The sequence below is a fragment of the Callithrix jacchus genome, chromosome 17, assembly GCF_049354715.1.
Source record: "Callithrix jacchus isolate 240 chromosome 17, calJac240_pri, whole genome shotgun sequence".
NCBI lineage: Eukaryota > Metazoa > Chordata > Mammalia > Primates > Cebidae > Callithrix > Callithrix jacchus.
Genome location: NC_133518.1, coordinates 52,861,096 through 52,877,151, shown reverse-complemented (window position 1 = coordinate 52,877,151; position 16,056 = coordinate 52,861,096). Strand labels below are relative to the sequence as shown.

The window sequence follows — 16,056 nt, the reverse complement described above, 5'->3', positions numbered from 1 at the left end:
TGTCCCTGGCTCCACTGCAGGTGTTCCCACACCGAACCCTCTGAGTTCTGCACAGGCTGGAGTCTCACCCCTTCCACATCTCTAAACAGTTCTCCCTTCCAGCTCAAGTGTCCTTGGGGTCTTGGGGTCTTCTGCTGCTAGGATTCCAGAGGTTCATGGCAAGAGCAGGCCATTCCTTACCTATTCAACTCACCCTTTTCCAAAGAGTCACTCTGGGGCAGGAATGAATCTTGGTGCTTGACAGCCCCATGCAGAGTTCCCAGCTTCTTCCCCTTTCATCTAAGCATCTGAGTCCTCCCTCTAACCACTCTCAACGCCTTCTCTCCAAAGATCTGCTTGGAGTATCCCAGTATTCCCAATGTCCCTGTCTCATGACTGTGTCTAGACAGCCATTTTGGCTTGGGCCCTCCTTTTTTATCTCTAGCATTTCTGTTTGTTTCTTCCTTAGGATTCAGGAAATCCTACTTGCATTGCCCATCTTTTCATCCATGCTATCTACTTTATCCATCAGAGACCTTGGCATAATCATTGCTGTTTTAAATTCCCAGTCTTAGAATTTCAACATCCCTGCCACGTTTTGTTCTGGTACTTTGTCTCTTCAAAGTGTGTTGTTTTACCTTTTAGTGTGTCATATAATTTTGTCTTGATAACCAAACATGTTACACTGAGTAAAAACTCAGCTGTAAATAGGCCTTTAGTAATGTTGTGGTAAGTGTAGCAGGAGGAGAAGCATTCTACACTCCTAGTAATAAGTTCTCTGTTTTTTAATGTGTCTGTGCCTCTGGGCTGTGAACTTTGAAGTGTTTCTCAGTTTCTAAAGGGCAAAATGGCTAAAGTGGGCTATAGTTGGGTATTTCCCTTCTCTCATGTTGAGTGGGCTAGAGCTGGGTATTTTTCTTCCTCCACATGGAAGGCTAGAACTAACTGGAGTTGGACATTTACTTTTGCCTGGGCCAGTTAGGCTCTGATTAGTAGATTAGGCTCTGGTTAACTAATTTCTCCTAAGAGCAAGCCTTGCTAAGAAGAACAGAGTGCAATGATATATTTCAAAATGTGTTTTTCTCTTTTCCCCCTACTGGAAGCATGGAGGGCTGTTTCTCCCATATAATATTGTCAACTTCCTGGAGGCATATCTCACACAATTACGGGGACCCTGTATAACTGGATTTCCCTGGAGTTTTTAGTTTTCAGATTTGTCCACACTGAGTGTCCAGGGATAGTTCATGTTTTCCTACCTCAGCACTGGTTCCCACAATGGTTTCTACTTGTGAGTTTAGTCTGGTAAGCCATGACTCCATGGATTTACCTGCCTGTCTCTCCAGTACTGGGGGCATGGTTTGCCCTATTTGCTCACCTCTCTAATGGACCCTAAAAGAGTTGTTGATTTTTTAAGAACTCTGTTCAGCTTTTTACTTGTTAGGAGGGAATGATACCTTCTAAGTGACTTATGTGGAAAATGAGAAACTAGAAGCCCTCCACCTATCTTCTTATCCTGTCGCTCCTATTTTGGGATTAAAAATAGTCTCCGAAGTTATATCAGCTTTCAAGAAATATAAACCAAACCTCAATAAGCAAGTGTGAACTCTTGTTGCCTTCAGTATCCTTGATTGAGCCTCTGCTATTTGCAGAGAATAGTATTTACTGCTATAGAGTGGAGAAATAGAACAGTCTTTGCCTTTGAGAGACTGAAACTCTATTTCATTTGAAAATGTATTTTTCCCAAACTCTTTGTCAAAAGGATTGGAAAACCAAGTTACCAATTGATGCATATGTATGGCATATTTTGCTGATCAGGGCTTAACTCAGAGTTACCTGAGAGACATTTATTTAATTCCGTTTTACAAAAATGCAATGTACAGTAAGGCTAATAATAAAGTAATGTCTATAGAAAGTGAAGATCAAAGGGAAAGTGAGGAATTTAATGTGCTGACAGCAGTTGCTGTGTGAATATATAGTTTGGCTCTGAGCTTCCAGGAAGCCAGGTCAAAAAGGGGAAACATGATACAATTCCTAGCTCTCATTATCCAAATGTAAATGCGCTGCCGGTTTTTCAGGGAAGACAGAGCTTCTCCTATGATGTTTTGTATAGAGTATATTGAGCAAAACAATATCTTCAGTAGTTCTGCATGAAATGGAGATGTGAATTTTATAAAGGTGTCTTCTTTGGTGATAAAAAGCTGTCCTATAATGAACTAAACTATGTAGCTTTCCAAGGGTCTAACTCTATTCAGTGGTAAAATTTCAAGTCCCTAGAGAATGTATAATCTGTTAGTTTTAATTTAAGTTAAATGTTTGCTTCTCACTTTTTAAAATTAAAAATATGTGACCCTTGAAGAAGGAATAAAAACAAAACTGAAGGCAGATTTTGATTTAAATTCTCTGAGGAGTAAATGACAGGAATGCCCTTGGCTGCTTTGATGAGTATGCTTCTCTACTGTCATGCATTAATTAACTGTGTTTTGACTTTCTATTTTTATGGTCACCTCCTAATCAAGGAGTGTTAAAGCACAATCACTATTATTGATGGTCTAAGAAAGGCAAGATGCAGAAGAGCATCCATGAGTCACTCACTGTGGAGCCTCATCAGTCCTTAGTAAGGGGTTCTGCTGAGTTGGTTTGCACATTCTTTAGGCAGTAGAATCTTACTCATAATAGTCAAGAAAGTCTTAATATAATAAAACAGTTCTTGGGCCAGGCGCGGTGGCTCAAGCCTGTAATCCCAGCACTTTGGGAGGCTGAGACGGGTGGATCACGAGGTTGAGAGATCGAGACCATTCTGGTCAACATGGTGAAACCCCGTCTCTACTAAAAATACAAAAAATTAGCTGGGCATGGTGGCGCGTGCCTGTAGTCCCAGCTACTCGGGAGGCTGAGGCAGGAGAATTGCCTGAACCCAGGAGGCTGAGGTTGTGGTGAGCTGAGATCACGCCATTGCACTCCAACCTGGGTAACAAGAGCGAAACTCCGTCTCAAAAAAATAAAATAAAATAAAATAAAACAGTTCTTAATTCGGGACTGTCTAAAGCACCTGAAGAATTTTTTGTGAATGTAACCAGCTTTATACTCTGGCATGAGAACAATTTATGAATGCAAAAATATGTGAAAACAAATTCTGATGGCTAAGTGAATGAGGGCAGAGGACAAGAGCAAGTGAGCACAATAAATTACACCTCCGCGTTTAAGAATTGGGGATTACCCTCTCACTGTATGGCTTCTCCCATCTGGTCTACATTTTTCTCTTCCTTGTATGGTACACATTTTGCTGATGGTCTTCTGCATGTCCCATTCTATTCTGAACTAGGATAATCTATTCTTTGTAACAGAGTCCTTTTATAATTTAAAAAAGTTTATTCATGCACCTGAGGTTTCTCAAGATTCAATTTAAGTGTAATTGCTATTGGAGGATTTCTGTAACCTGTGCATCATCTCATATAGCAGTCCCTGACCTTTTTTGACACCAGGGACTGGTTTTGTAGAAGACAATTTTTCCAAGGATGGGGTGGGGATGGGGCAGGGGACGGTTTGGGGATGAAACTGTTCCACCTTAGATCATCCATCAGGCATTAGATTCTCGTAAGGAGTGCGCAACCTAGATCCCTCACCTGAGAATCTAATGCTTACTCTCCCACTGCTCACCTCCTGCTCTGTGGCCCAGTTCCTAACAGGCCATGGACTGGTACAGGTTTTCGGCCCAGGGGTTGGGGACCCCTGCTCTAATGCACTAGGTGAAATGCTTGGGTGCTGCTTAATTCTTCGAGAATGCTTTCTGCTGTCTGCTTGGACACTCTCTGACTTTGGGATTCTTGTTCTCTGTGTGAATGTTCTACCTGCCATGGTCCTGGGAAAGGCATTTGAAAATTCATTGACACATACTCTTTCCTAATTGAATCTTTGGGGGGAAGAAACAAAGCAACACAAGCTGGGCTCTGGGGTTATTATCTGGATTGTTAAAAAAGTAATTATTTGCATAGAGTCATTTCCTAGTTGAAATCCAGGGTAAAATGGATCCTCCACTGTCAGAAACATGGACATCTTAAAACAGCCTCCTCTCCTCCTACCTGCAGAAGCTCAGGAAGGTGTTCTCATTAAACACAAGCCCCAAACAGTGATATTTCATTACCTCTCAGAATTATACCAGGATTCTTTATGAACTGGAATATCTGGGTACAAGACAAATGCTTTCTTTTTTTTTTTTTACAACATTATCTGCCTAAATGGAAGAATGGATGGTGAGTAAATTTAGGAAGTGGGTCTTTTGCCAGACAGCCTGAAGAATGCTATAAAGAAAGCTACCCTTTTGTTCAGAATTAGGAGGGTAAAACATTTTATTTTTAAAGGCACGTGAGCTCAGGAGCTTGAGGCCAGCCTGGACAACATAGCAAGACTCATTCTTACTAAAAACTAAAAAGACAAATTAACCAAGCGTAGTGGCACATGCCTGTAGTCCCAGCTACTCAGGAGGCTGAGGCATGAGCATTGCTTGAGCCTGAGTGAGTGAAGCTGCAGTAAGCCATGATCATGCCGCTGCACTCCAGCCTGGGTGAGAGAATGAGACCATGTTTGTTTGTTTGTTTTTTAAGTAGATATGATTACATGATTTCCTTGTTGCATTTTGTCCATAGAAAAAAAGATAAATGATTTAGACAGGATTCATTGGTTCATTGCCAATTCCCCAGCACAAAGTTCAGTGCTTAACAAATAGCTATTGGATGAGTGAGTAGATGAATGAATGAAATATGAGGTCATACAAAGTAGCTTTTATTCTCTATTGTACCCTTGAGTCTCTCAAAGTTTGCTCGCTAATTTATGATAATTCAGATCTTTGGTCATCCTAAATGGATTGTGATTAAGCTGAAGAAAAATGGGTTCCAGGGGAAGTTTTCAGATGTCCATAGTTTTGTTGTCTCTGGATAAGATGCAAGGCTCCAGTGAGGAAGTGGGTTTTAATGTGATGATTAATATGAGGTGATTATAGGAGACACCTCATAGACCTCAAAGACTAATTTTCAGGATTAGATGGGAGAGATTTTGTAGACAACTTCACTGATGAATGACTTAGCTATTATCTTCTAAAGATTTTATTTTAAAAACTCTCTTGCATCTCAATTTTTCTTATTTCTTTTACTTTGTACATGATAAATATACTTTCCAACTTTAAAGTGAAAAGCGATGTCAGAGGTGCTGGAAAAGATTCACACGTTTTGAGTGTCAGTTGCAGGGAGATGTGTTTCTTGTGCTTCTAAAACATCTGCAGAAAAAAAATACAGTGTATATTTGCACAGAAGATGACAAATGCAGGAAAAGACAGGAGTCACACAGCAACATTAATGCAGCCTCTTAGGCAGTTTGCATCACTCACACTGTGCTCTAAAATGAAGATGTTTCTTTCTTTTTTTTTTTTTTTTAAAGATGGGGTTTCACCATGATGGCCAGGCTGGTCTTGAACTCCTGACCTCAGGTAATCCACCCACCTCGGCCTCCCAAGTGCTAGGATTACAGGCATGAGCCACCGCACCCAGCTGAAGATGTTTCATTTTTTAAGCTGCTGTTGTTAATACCCTTGATGGAATGTCTGTAAATATGCAGCCTAGTTATTGCTTCTAGCTCCACAGCATGAGCATCATAGACCTCCTTCCTAAGCCATGGGTAGGAGAGAAAGAAATATAGGAATATATCCAAGATGCCGATCAAAACCAGCTGATAGGGAATAGACGGTGCCCACACAGTGGAGATTGTAACAGTTCTCGTGCCTTAGAGACATTGTCACATCTTTCTAGCCCACTGACCTTGGGGCAATGGTGGGGGGAGGAGGGTGGGATAATTATTGTAGACATGAGCCCATTTTATGGATGAAACAAATATCTTCTAGGCTTCCACCTATGTATAGAGAAGACCTAGAATCCAAATCTCCTGAGAACTAGTCCAAGCAATTTACATATAGTGTACGTCCCACGGTGAGTGTAGGCTCCAGGGCTCCATCCTCTGAGGAATCTGTTCATAGTCTGAATCTGTTTCTTTAGAAGACACTTAATATGTATTATATGGTCAGTCAACTCAGCCTCATAATTGTAGCTTCAACACCTGTAACCAATAGCACAAACTCAAGCTGATCCCTTCTAATCTAGAATAGGGCCAAGGGTGATTCAGCCAAGTCTCAGAACTCCTAAGACACTGAGTATCTGTTTCAGAATAGTTCAAATAGGAATGCTGAAAATTAGAGGTCAGGCAAGTAGACAAGATGTAAGTTTTTAAAAAAACTCTTAGTTCAGGGGTCCATGTGCAGGTTTGTTATATAGGTAAACTCGTGTCAGGGGGCTGTTGTATAGAATATTTCATCAGCCAGATACTAAGCCTACTACCCAATTGTAGTTATTTTTTGCACTCCTCTTCCTCCTCCCACCCTCCACCTTCTAGTAGACCCCAGTGTCTGTTGTTCCTCTCTTTGGGTCCATATATTCTCATCATTTAACTCCTACTTACAACTGAGAATATGTGACATTTGGTTTTCTGTTCCTGTGTTAGTTCACTAAGGATTACGGCTTCCAGTTCCATCTATGTTGCTGCAAAGGACATGATGTCATTTTTTATAGCTGCATAGTATACCATTTTCTTTATCCAGTCTACCACTGATGGCCATTGAGGTTGATTCCATGTCTTTGCTATTATAAACAGTGCTGCAGTGAATATACACATGCGTGTATCTTTATGATAGAATGATTTCTATTCCTTTGGCTACATACCCAGTTACTGGATTGCTGAGTCAAATGGTAGTTCTGTTTTTAGCTTTTTGAGGAATCTCCACATTGCTTTCCACAATGGTTAAACTAATTTACACTCCCACCAACAGTGTGTAAGTGTTCTCTTTTCTCTGCAACCTCGCCAGGATCTGTTATGTTTTGACTTTATAATCATAGCCATTCTGGCTGGTGTGAGATGCTATCTCATGATGATTTTGATTTGCATTTCTCTCATGACCCATGATATTGAGCTTTTTTTTAATATGCTTGTTTGGCCACACACATATCTTCTTCTGAAAAGTAAGACATAGGAAGTTTTCACAGTCCTCAGCATGTTGTAGACACAGAAGCACATCTGAAAATGTTCATATTACCATGTCGCCATGCACAATTTTGCTATTTTAAACCAGCACAAACCAAAGACTCTTAGGAATTTTCAAGAAAGGGACTTTTACAACACTGCTTTTACAACAGTAGCATTTTAGTGCAAAGTAGGGTAAGTTTTGTCTTCTGGGTTTGCATATGAACCAAGTAGCATTTCAACATTGTGCTTTTTCTTAACAATAAATGGATTGGCAATTTTAAAAACTCATTTAAAAGGTTTTCAAGTTAAGGTATATTCACTTTTCAGTCCAATATATTGGGAAATAAGTGTCAGCTGCCAACTCAACAATGCTGGCATTTATTCTTGTAATGACATCTAATTTTCTTCGTGTAACTATACCCAGGATTCTGGTTGATAGTCTCCAGATTCTTCTCTAGAAATCTCTCTCATTGCTTTCTTCCAATTTCTCCATGGAGAAAACTGTGTGTGTGTGTGTTGCATTAAGGAAGTTGTAGAATACTGTAACCACAATGTCACACCACCTCACATTCTATTTATCTTCTGTGCTGTTAGAGCATCAGCAGCAGGAGCTGGAGGTGGGAACTCGTGGAACAACCATCAAGAATACTGGGTTATCTTGTGCTCATTTCTGATGTTCCACACAAGGACTAGGCTGTTCCACCTGCAGCTGATTTAATATCAAATTACACAACAAGCCTTGTGAGAAAATCCTCTATGCTTTAGAATGTTATGTCTAGAAAAGGAATCCTATCCAGCCATCTCAACTTGTCCATCATTCACCATGACAGTCACAGAAACTGTAGGCAGATTAAGTCTTTTTCTTTTCCAGCTTTCCAGTCTCTCTTTAGCACCTCCTATTGGCAGAGCCTACCTAGTAGGAAGCAGCTGGAAAGCTAAAATAGGGTTGGCAGAGCCTTGGGCTCAACGTCACAAGGCAGAGTACAGAAGAGTGGACTTGGAGGTGAGATAATAGCTAAAAAACTGGCACAACTTGCCTGCCCACCACACACCAAATACCTTCTTGGAGCATATCTTGCTTATGTGTTTCTTGCTTCACCATGAAAGTTGAGCAATTCCTTCAGCGTACTAGGTGGAAAAGATCCTTGACTTCAATTGTCCTGGGACAAGCCTTTCTAAGTTCCCACACTCACATGTTGTTAAAAAGTATTTTATTTATTTTCTCTTATTCAAGGCCAAATACAGCAGGAAAATAAGCTTCAAGTTAAATATATTAGAAAGCAACAAACCAATAACTTATAAATTATTTTAAAGCATGGAAATTGCTAAAGAGCCTATTTTATTTTTTATACATTTTTATTGTACATATTTAAGATACACAACATGATATTTTGATATATGTACCTTGATATACACATACATAGTGAAGCAATTACTGTAGTCAAGCAAATTAACATATCCATCATCTCATATAGTTTCTTTGTGTGCATGTAAATAAAAGTACTTAAAATATGCTATCTTGGCAAATTACCGGTATACAATACAATACTTCTGACTATAGTCCTGATGTTGTATATCACCTTTAGACTATTCATTCTACCTAACTGCAACCATGTATGCTTTGACTTACATCTTCCCATTCAATCCCTTCCCCCAACAGCCATCATTCTATCCTTTGTTTCTATGTGCTGTATGCCATCTGTGTTCTTTTTTAGATTCCAAATATAAGTGAGATCAGGCAGTATTTTTCTTTCTGTTTCTGGATTATTTCACTTAGCACAATGTCCTCTAAGTTCATCCGTGCTGTCACAAGTGGCAGGATCTCCCCTTTTTAAAGCTGAATAATATTCAGTTGTGTGTGTGTGTGTGTGTGTGTGTGTGTGTGTGTAGTCATCCATCAGTAAACCAGGTTGTTTCTATATCTTGCCATGCTCCTTTTTTTCCCTTCAACTTTTAAGTTCCAGGGTACATGTGCAGGATGTGCAGGTTTGCTGCACAGATCATCCCATCACTTAGGTATTAGGCCCAGCATCTATTAGCTATTTTTCCTGATGTTCTCCCTCCCCCACCAGCCCCCGACAAGCCCTAGTGTGTGTTGTTCCACTTTTGTGTCCATGTGTTCTCATTATTCAGCTCCCACTTATAAGTAAGAACTTGTGGTGTCTGATTTTCTGTGTTAGTGCTGAGAATAATGGCTAACAACCCCTTCATGTCCCTGCAAAGAACATGATCTCATTCCTTTTTATGGCTGCATAGTATTCCATGTCGTACAAATGAGTATATGTACCACATTTTCTTTATCCAGTCTATCTTTTATGGCATACTTCTATTTTTGTAGTGACCAGTGCAAAGCTATAAATATTTTTATGACCTTCTATATATGTATTTGCAAAGGAAATTCTCAAAAGGCTATTTGTTTTGTTTCACACACCAGGTAGACAGACAATAGTTCTCTGGTTATTATAAATATATGATTCAAACAGCCTAATTTTCTGAAAAAAAAAAAAAAAATAAATAAATAAAAGAAACATGCCTCTCTGATACTCTACTTAAATAGAACTTTTTATTGCAAATAAAAGCATGAATCAAGCATTAAACAACCTAATTGCTAATCAGCATATTTAAAAATTATCCTTAATTAGAGAAAAATCTAAAGTAAATACTGCCATATTAGAAACTTTTCTTGCGTGTCCTTAATTTGCATCTGTCACTCATAAAGCTAACCCTGCATGTCTGTTCTCCCCAGCTTTAAAGAAACACAGTTTTACTCACATTGAACCTGTTTCTCAAATGCAAATGCCATCATCCTACGGATAGACACAGAAGGTACATTTAACAGCTTCAGTAGGTGACAAAGTTCTTAAGACCTATGCTATTCTGAGTCTTTTCCTTTGGATTATATTTTGAAAGCAAGAATATATGCATTAACTAGTTTTCTTAAGGCTCCAAGCCTGAGCTCCTGCCTGTATTTTGATTATGTGTGTTTTTTGCTTTTTTGTTGTTTTTGTTAATACTTTTTCTGTTGTTGTTACTTTAAAAACATTTATGTCATCCTGTCCTTATATGGAAACAGAGAGAGGGAAAACCTAGGCATGCCAGCATCAAACACTGTCTGGCTTGGATCAGAGAAGTGGAAAATATTACTCTCAACTTCAGCTTGTGAGTTTTTTGAAGTTAGCATTTGTAGTTTCCTTGATGCACAAAAACTGATGGTAAAGAAACTATTACACAGGAAGAATGAAATATAAAAGCACCTGGTTCCTAAGCATACATGGACAATCCCCACTTTGCTGGAACGTAATACTTCAAAAACCTATTTCAGTAGAGCATGGAGAGTTTATAGAGGAGCTTAACAATAGCTTAATTTCAAATGAAAGTTGAGATGCTTTCAAGCTTGGGCTCAAACTACTTTAATGCTGGGTTTTTAGGCAATAATTTCCTTTTTGTTCTTCTCATCCAATATAGAAAATGAGGGGTGAAGCTTCCATCATACCAGCTGTAGTTTGTGGGCACCCTCAGGGCTGAAGCTAAGACAAGCAATTGCCTTTTAAACCTAGGACAGTATCAGCAGTCCCAGATATTATGTGAATCAAGGAAATGTTGAAGGACTCTGTGACAGAGCTTTGGAGATGAAACAAATAAAACTTGACCAGATTCCTCTATAAGGGTTCCTGCCAGAGTGAAAAACTAAGCATTGGTATGAATGCAGTAGCTGTTTGGTCCTGGCGCTGGGGTCAGCACAGGTTGCAACAGATGGGTGAAGCAGTAGTGGTACACTGCTCCCACTCATTGCTATCACCCCTTTGTAACATTTGCAGGAGGCATCCTTGGCTGTAAGTAGTGATGATCACAGTCCTTACCACTGATTAGGAATGCTCCTGCCTGTGATTTCTGGCAACTAACTGCTGTTCCTCAAAGTGTGGTCCCAGGTGAGGAGCACCAGTATCACTAGGGGTCCCATTAGAAATGCAGAATCTGACCAGCTGTGGTGGCTCATGCTTGTAATCTTAGCACTTTGGAAAGCTGAGATGGGAGATGGGAGAATTGCTTGGGGCCAGGAGGTATTCAAGACCAGTCTGGGCAACATAGCGAGACCTCTGTCTCTATTAAAAAAAAGAAAGAAAAAAAAAAAAAAGAAAGAGAGAAGGAAGAAGGAAGGAAGAAATGCAGAATCTCAGGCCCTACTGCAGACCTACTAATCAGAATCTTCATTTTTAAACAAGTTCCCAGATGAGAAAATCCTATCCATACTGTCCTCCTGAGTATGTCTGACTTGCTCCATCCTGCAGATTTCCATGTACTCCCAGCAATCTGCTTCCAGCTTAAGCCCATTTCCTGCTTTCTTCAGATTCTTCAGTCTAATTTTTCTTCTGTCTTCTCCCTTTAGATTAAATAACAAGGTATAATAATGGGAAAGAAAGGAGGAACAGGGGAAGAGGGAAGTAAAAAAAGAAAAATTGAAGGAAGATGAAGAGGAAGATGAGGTGGGAAGTGAGATAGGGAAGGAGGGAGGGAGACCTAATTTAGTTGTGCCATGGTATCACTGGAGTTCTTGAGCTCTATTTCAGTCCCAAATACACAACCACAATATATCCCATGTACTATTTCCATTTTAAAATGAAGGAGTTACTTTCACAGGGAGTTGAAGAGAATGTTAATTAGTGTGATAATTTGGAGAGCAATTTGGCAATGTCCAAATTTTTTAAGTGAAAATTCTCTTTAATTCAGCAAATTTCAGAATTTATGCTACATAAATGCTTGTATACATGTACAAAAACATATATCAAAGGTATGTATTGACAGGATATTCTTAATAACGAAAGCTGTAAATAGCCTAAAATTATCAATAAGAGTTGTTTATTGATAAAATCAACATATATCTCTGCAAAGGCATACTCTCCTGGCACTAAAAAGAAGTGAGGAAGATCTGCACATGCTTATGTGGTGAGCTCTCTAGAGTATATTGTTAACAGAGAAAAGGAATATATAGCACAATAGGCATAATACGATCTCACCCATCTGTCATTGTGTAGTATGTGTGTGTAAATGTGTGTATGTGTATATTTATAAAAGAGTTGATAATTTACAATACTTACATCCAATGGTATATTCTACAACCATTACAAAAACTATTTTGGTAGAAATTTCAATAACTTAGGACATTCTTGTGATGTAATGCTAAGTGAACTAATGTAAGCAAGACATTAATATCATTTTTTTGACCCACCTTTCTTGAGCATTTTCCAATGTTATTAAATATTCCAAAAAATAATTAATTTCTCTATAATATTGTACTCGGGTTTTTGGGTTGTTTTCAGTTTTATAACTCATATATAATGTTGACATAAACATTTTTTTACCTAATGCTATTTTCAAATTTCAGACTAAGATAAATAACTTGTAATTTCTAGTTCATAGTTGTGACCTTTTTTTTTTATAATTACTAGTTCACAGGATTCTTACTTATTGCCAAATTGATTTCCATACTCCACAAAGATTTTCAATATGGTACTTCAATTTTTGCTGTGACTTGTTATTAAGTCATCATTTATTCAACAAACTTTTATATTAGAAAGAAATAGTTACTAATGCCTACTGTGTGCTAAGCTCCCTTAAAGGCACTAGGTACATCATTACAAATAAGCATGATTCCTACCTTACTACTCAAAGTGTGATAGTGGGCTGGTATGGGAGAAACAGACATTGAAACACACAATGACACTGATTCAGGTTGTCTTAGAATTATGCCCAGAGTGCCACGGAAATTCAGCATGCTTACAGAATAACTGTAATAATTAACCAAAAAGGGACTACTTTGCTTTGAAATATTCAAATACTCCCCCACATTGCAACTAGAGTTAACTTGGTGGTGGGTCTGTAGGGGAAATCTCTTCTCTTCTTACTCCTATCAGAGTTTACCTGACCGTGACAAAAAGTAGAAAAGAAACTTTCCGTAGTTTTGGTGAGTAGTAAATAGGTGTCAAAGTCTAGCACCATTTAAATATTTCTTTCACACCTGCAAAAAATAAATCTTCTTCACGGACACATACATTCATGCTGAATCTATAACTGAACCTTACTTTCTAATATACTATTCTTTACGGTGGCTTAGAATACAAAGATGGTTACCTAGCCTCTGAAAACATTTCTTTTCAATTTCATAAAAACAAGTCTCCAAGTAAAATAACCCAGTCGCCACAAATAGCACTATTTTCTCAACTTTTCTTAAGTCAAGAAATTCTAATTTAAAATATTTGAATTAGTCTGAAATATATGAAATTGCCCATAATTTAGTTGTTTTTAACCAGTAAAAATGGCAATTCTATATGGCTCAACATAAAGCCTGTGATTTCTTTTTGTTTCTTCCCCAGGATTGCCCATATGTTAGCCCTTATCAAAACTGTTTTACACCAAATGATTTCTGCAATATCTTCCACAGATACAAAGAAAATAAAAGAAAAATTAAAATGTTACCATAGGTTTATGCTTGGTTGTCCCTTTCTAGTCAGATCATCAGTAAAATAAAATTACAATATAGTAGTACCCAAATTAAAGAGAAAATGGTTTCCTGCTTAATTAAGCAAAGAGAATTCTAGCGAATGCAGAATTAGAAGTCAGGAGCAAATGTGGACAAGCAGATCCAGCAAACCACCAAACAAAAGTGTGACTCATCATCTCTGTTACATGCCAGGCTGGTGTTCTCCTCTTAAGAACAGTATCCCGATTAATACTAACAGTGTCTTGAAAATCAAAATTACTATTAATGCAGATCTATCCTCCAGAGATAGGGGAGAGGAGGGAAAGAGAGAGAAGGGAAGAGAGCTATAGCCTGAAATTGATGGTGGCTTCTTTTATAGCACATTTACCAGATTTAAACTCATATCATAGAAAAGAAAGCTTAGTACTTCAGTAGAGGATGCTGTATGGGAAACAATGTCTCCCAGCTTAGAAAGCTGACCTGATCCTATAAGAATGTCAGAATTCTCTGTCAATGCTAGTTCATCAGGCAGTCCCATTTACAATAGCCACACAAAAAATAAAATACCTGGGAATATATCTAACCAAGGAGGTGAAAGATCTCTATAAGGAGAACTACTAGACACTGCTAAGAAATTATAGATGACACAAATAAATAGAAAAACATTCCATACTCATGAATTGGGAGAATCAATATCATTAAAATGGCAATACTACCTAAAGCAATCTACAAATTCAATGCTACTCCTATCAAATGACCAAGATAATTTTTTTTCACAGAATTAGAAAAAAACTATTATAAAATTCACATGGAACTAAAAAAGAGCCCAAATAGCCAAAGAAATCCTAAGCAAAAAGAACTAAGGCAGAGGTATCACATTACCAAGCTTCAAACTGTACTATCAGGCTACATAGCCAAAACAGCATGACACTGGTACAAAAACAGACACATAGACCAATGGAACAGAACAAAGTACCCAGAAATAAGCCTCACACCTACAGACATCTAATCTTTGACAAAGTCTTCAAAAAATAAGCAACAGGGAAAGGACTCCCTATTCAATAAAGGTGCTAGAATAGTGGCTAGCCATAAACAGAAGATAAAACAGGATCCCTTCCTTTTACCATACATAAAAATTAACTAAAGATGGATTAAAGATTTAAATATAAGACCTCAAACTATAAGAATTCTAGAAGAAGGGACTTGACTCAAGATGGCGCTGTGAGAACAACCCAGGATTGGAGCTTTCGTTGTGTCCACGAAGAGGTGAGTCTGAGCTGCATTTCCAGACTGATCTTTGTTGCCCACAGAATGGGGAAATTCCCAAGTGAGGAGGAGATGCAGAACGCCAGGCAGAACCTCCGCCCGGCGAAGCCGGCAGCCGGGGTGGCGGCAGCCGGCCCTACCCAGCGCTCCCCAAGGGCGCGCTTGTCCGGGTGCCCCGTTGAACTGGCAACCAGAGATGTGAGAGGGCTGGACTTGAGACTGAGCTACACTTGGACAGTGGGCCACCCCGGGGGTTTGCAGGGACAGAGCGTTAGGGGTGGCCCAGTGGGACGATCAAAACCGCGATTTCAAACAAGCCCCATGCAGACGGCCCGAGACGCTCTGAGGAGGAGGGGCGTCCACCATTACCGAGGCAACCCGCCCCAACTGAGATACACGCCCATTGCTGACGCAGCCAGCTGTTGCCGAGGCAACCCGTCCCTACTGAGATACACGCCCACTGCTGACGCAGCCTGCCGTTGCCGAGGCAACCCGTCCCTACTGAGATACACGCCCACTGCTGACGCAGCCTGCCATTGCCGAGGCAACCCGCTACAACAGAGAGACTCTGCCGCAGGGTGTGGCGGAGAACACAGCAGAACAGCAGAGCCAGGGCGAGCCTCACAACAGCAGGGCGGAGCCTCGGCAGGCAAACAGTGGCTAGTCTGCGTCCTAGCTGGGCAGGACCTCAACGGACATCCAAAAATAAAGCCCAAACCCCTCAACACAGAGCATTTGAGAAAAAAAAGGGTTTTTTAAATGAGCTCAGTTGCAGCAGAATCAAACTTAGCAGCCTAACAGCCTTGATTGAACAACAGAGCTCACAGCTCAGCAATTAAGCTCCTATAAAGTACAAACTGTCTCCTCAAGCAACTCCCTGACCCCTCTATATCCAAAAGACTGACATTAGGCAGGCATCATCCTGGGACAAAGATAGCAGAAAAAGAAACTGGTAGCATCCCTCGCTGTGCCACAGCTGCTAGAGGTGCACCCCAGACAAGCAGGGTCTGGAGCGGACCTCAGCAGTCGTACAGCGAAGGGGTTAGACTGGTAGAAGGAAAACCAAGCAACAGAAATACTTCATCATCAACATTCTGGGTGTCCACTCAGAGACCCAATCAAAAAGTCAGCAACTGCGCAGACGGCCAGCGGACAAATCCACAAAGATGGGAAGAAACCAGTGCAAAAAGGAGGAAAACACCCAAAACCAGAACACCTCGCCTCCTAGAAAGGACCAAAACTCCTCACCAGCAAGGGAACAAAGCTGGACG

The 16,056-nt window shown here is 39.7% G+C and overlaps 1 protein-coding gene and 1 long non-coding RNA gene across 9 annotated transcripts in view; one reads left to right on the top strand and one right to left on the bottom strand.

Annotated features, from left to right (window-relative positions):
- NEK11 (NIMA related kinase 11) overlaps positions 1 to 16,056 on the top strand; it is a 330,810-nt gene that overhangs the window by 266,605 nt on the left and 48,149 nt on the right. The window lies entirely within an intron of this gene.
- Positions 8,379 to 16,056, bottom strand: part of LOC118148961 (uncharacterized) — an 87,970-nt gene continuing 80,292 nt past the window's right edge. The window contains exon 3 of the long non-coding RNA XR_013528646.1: positions 8,379 to 11,422. This is a non-coding gene — a long non-coding RNA (uncharacterized LOC118148961). The remainder of the gene's footprint in view (positions 11,423 to 16,056) is intronic.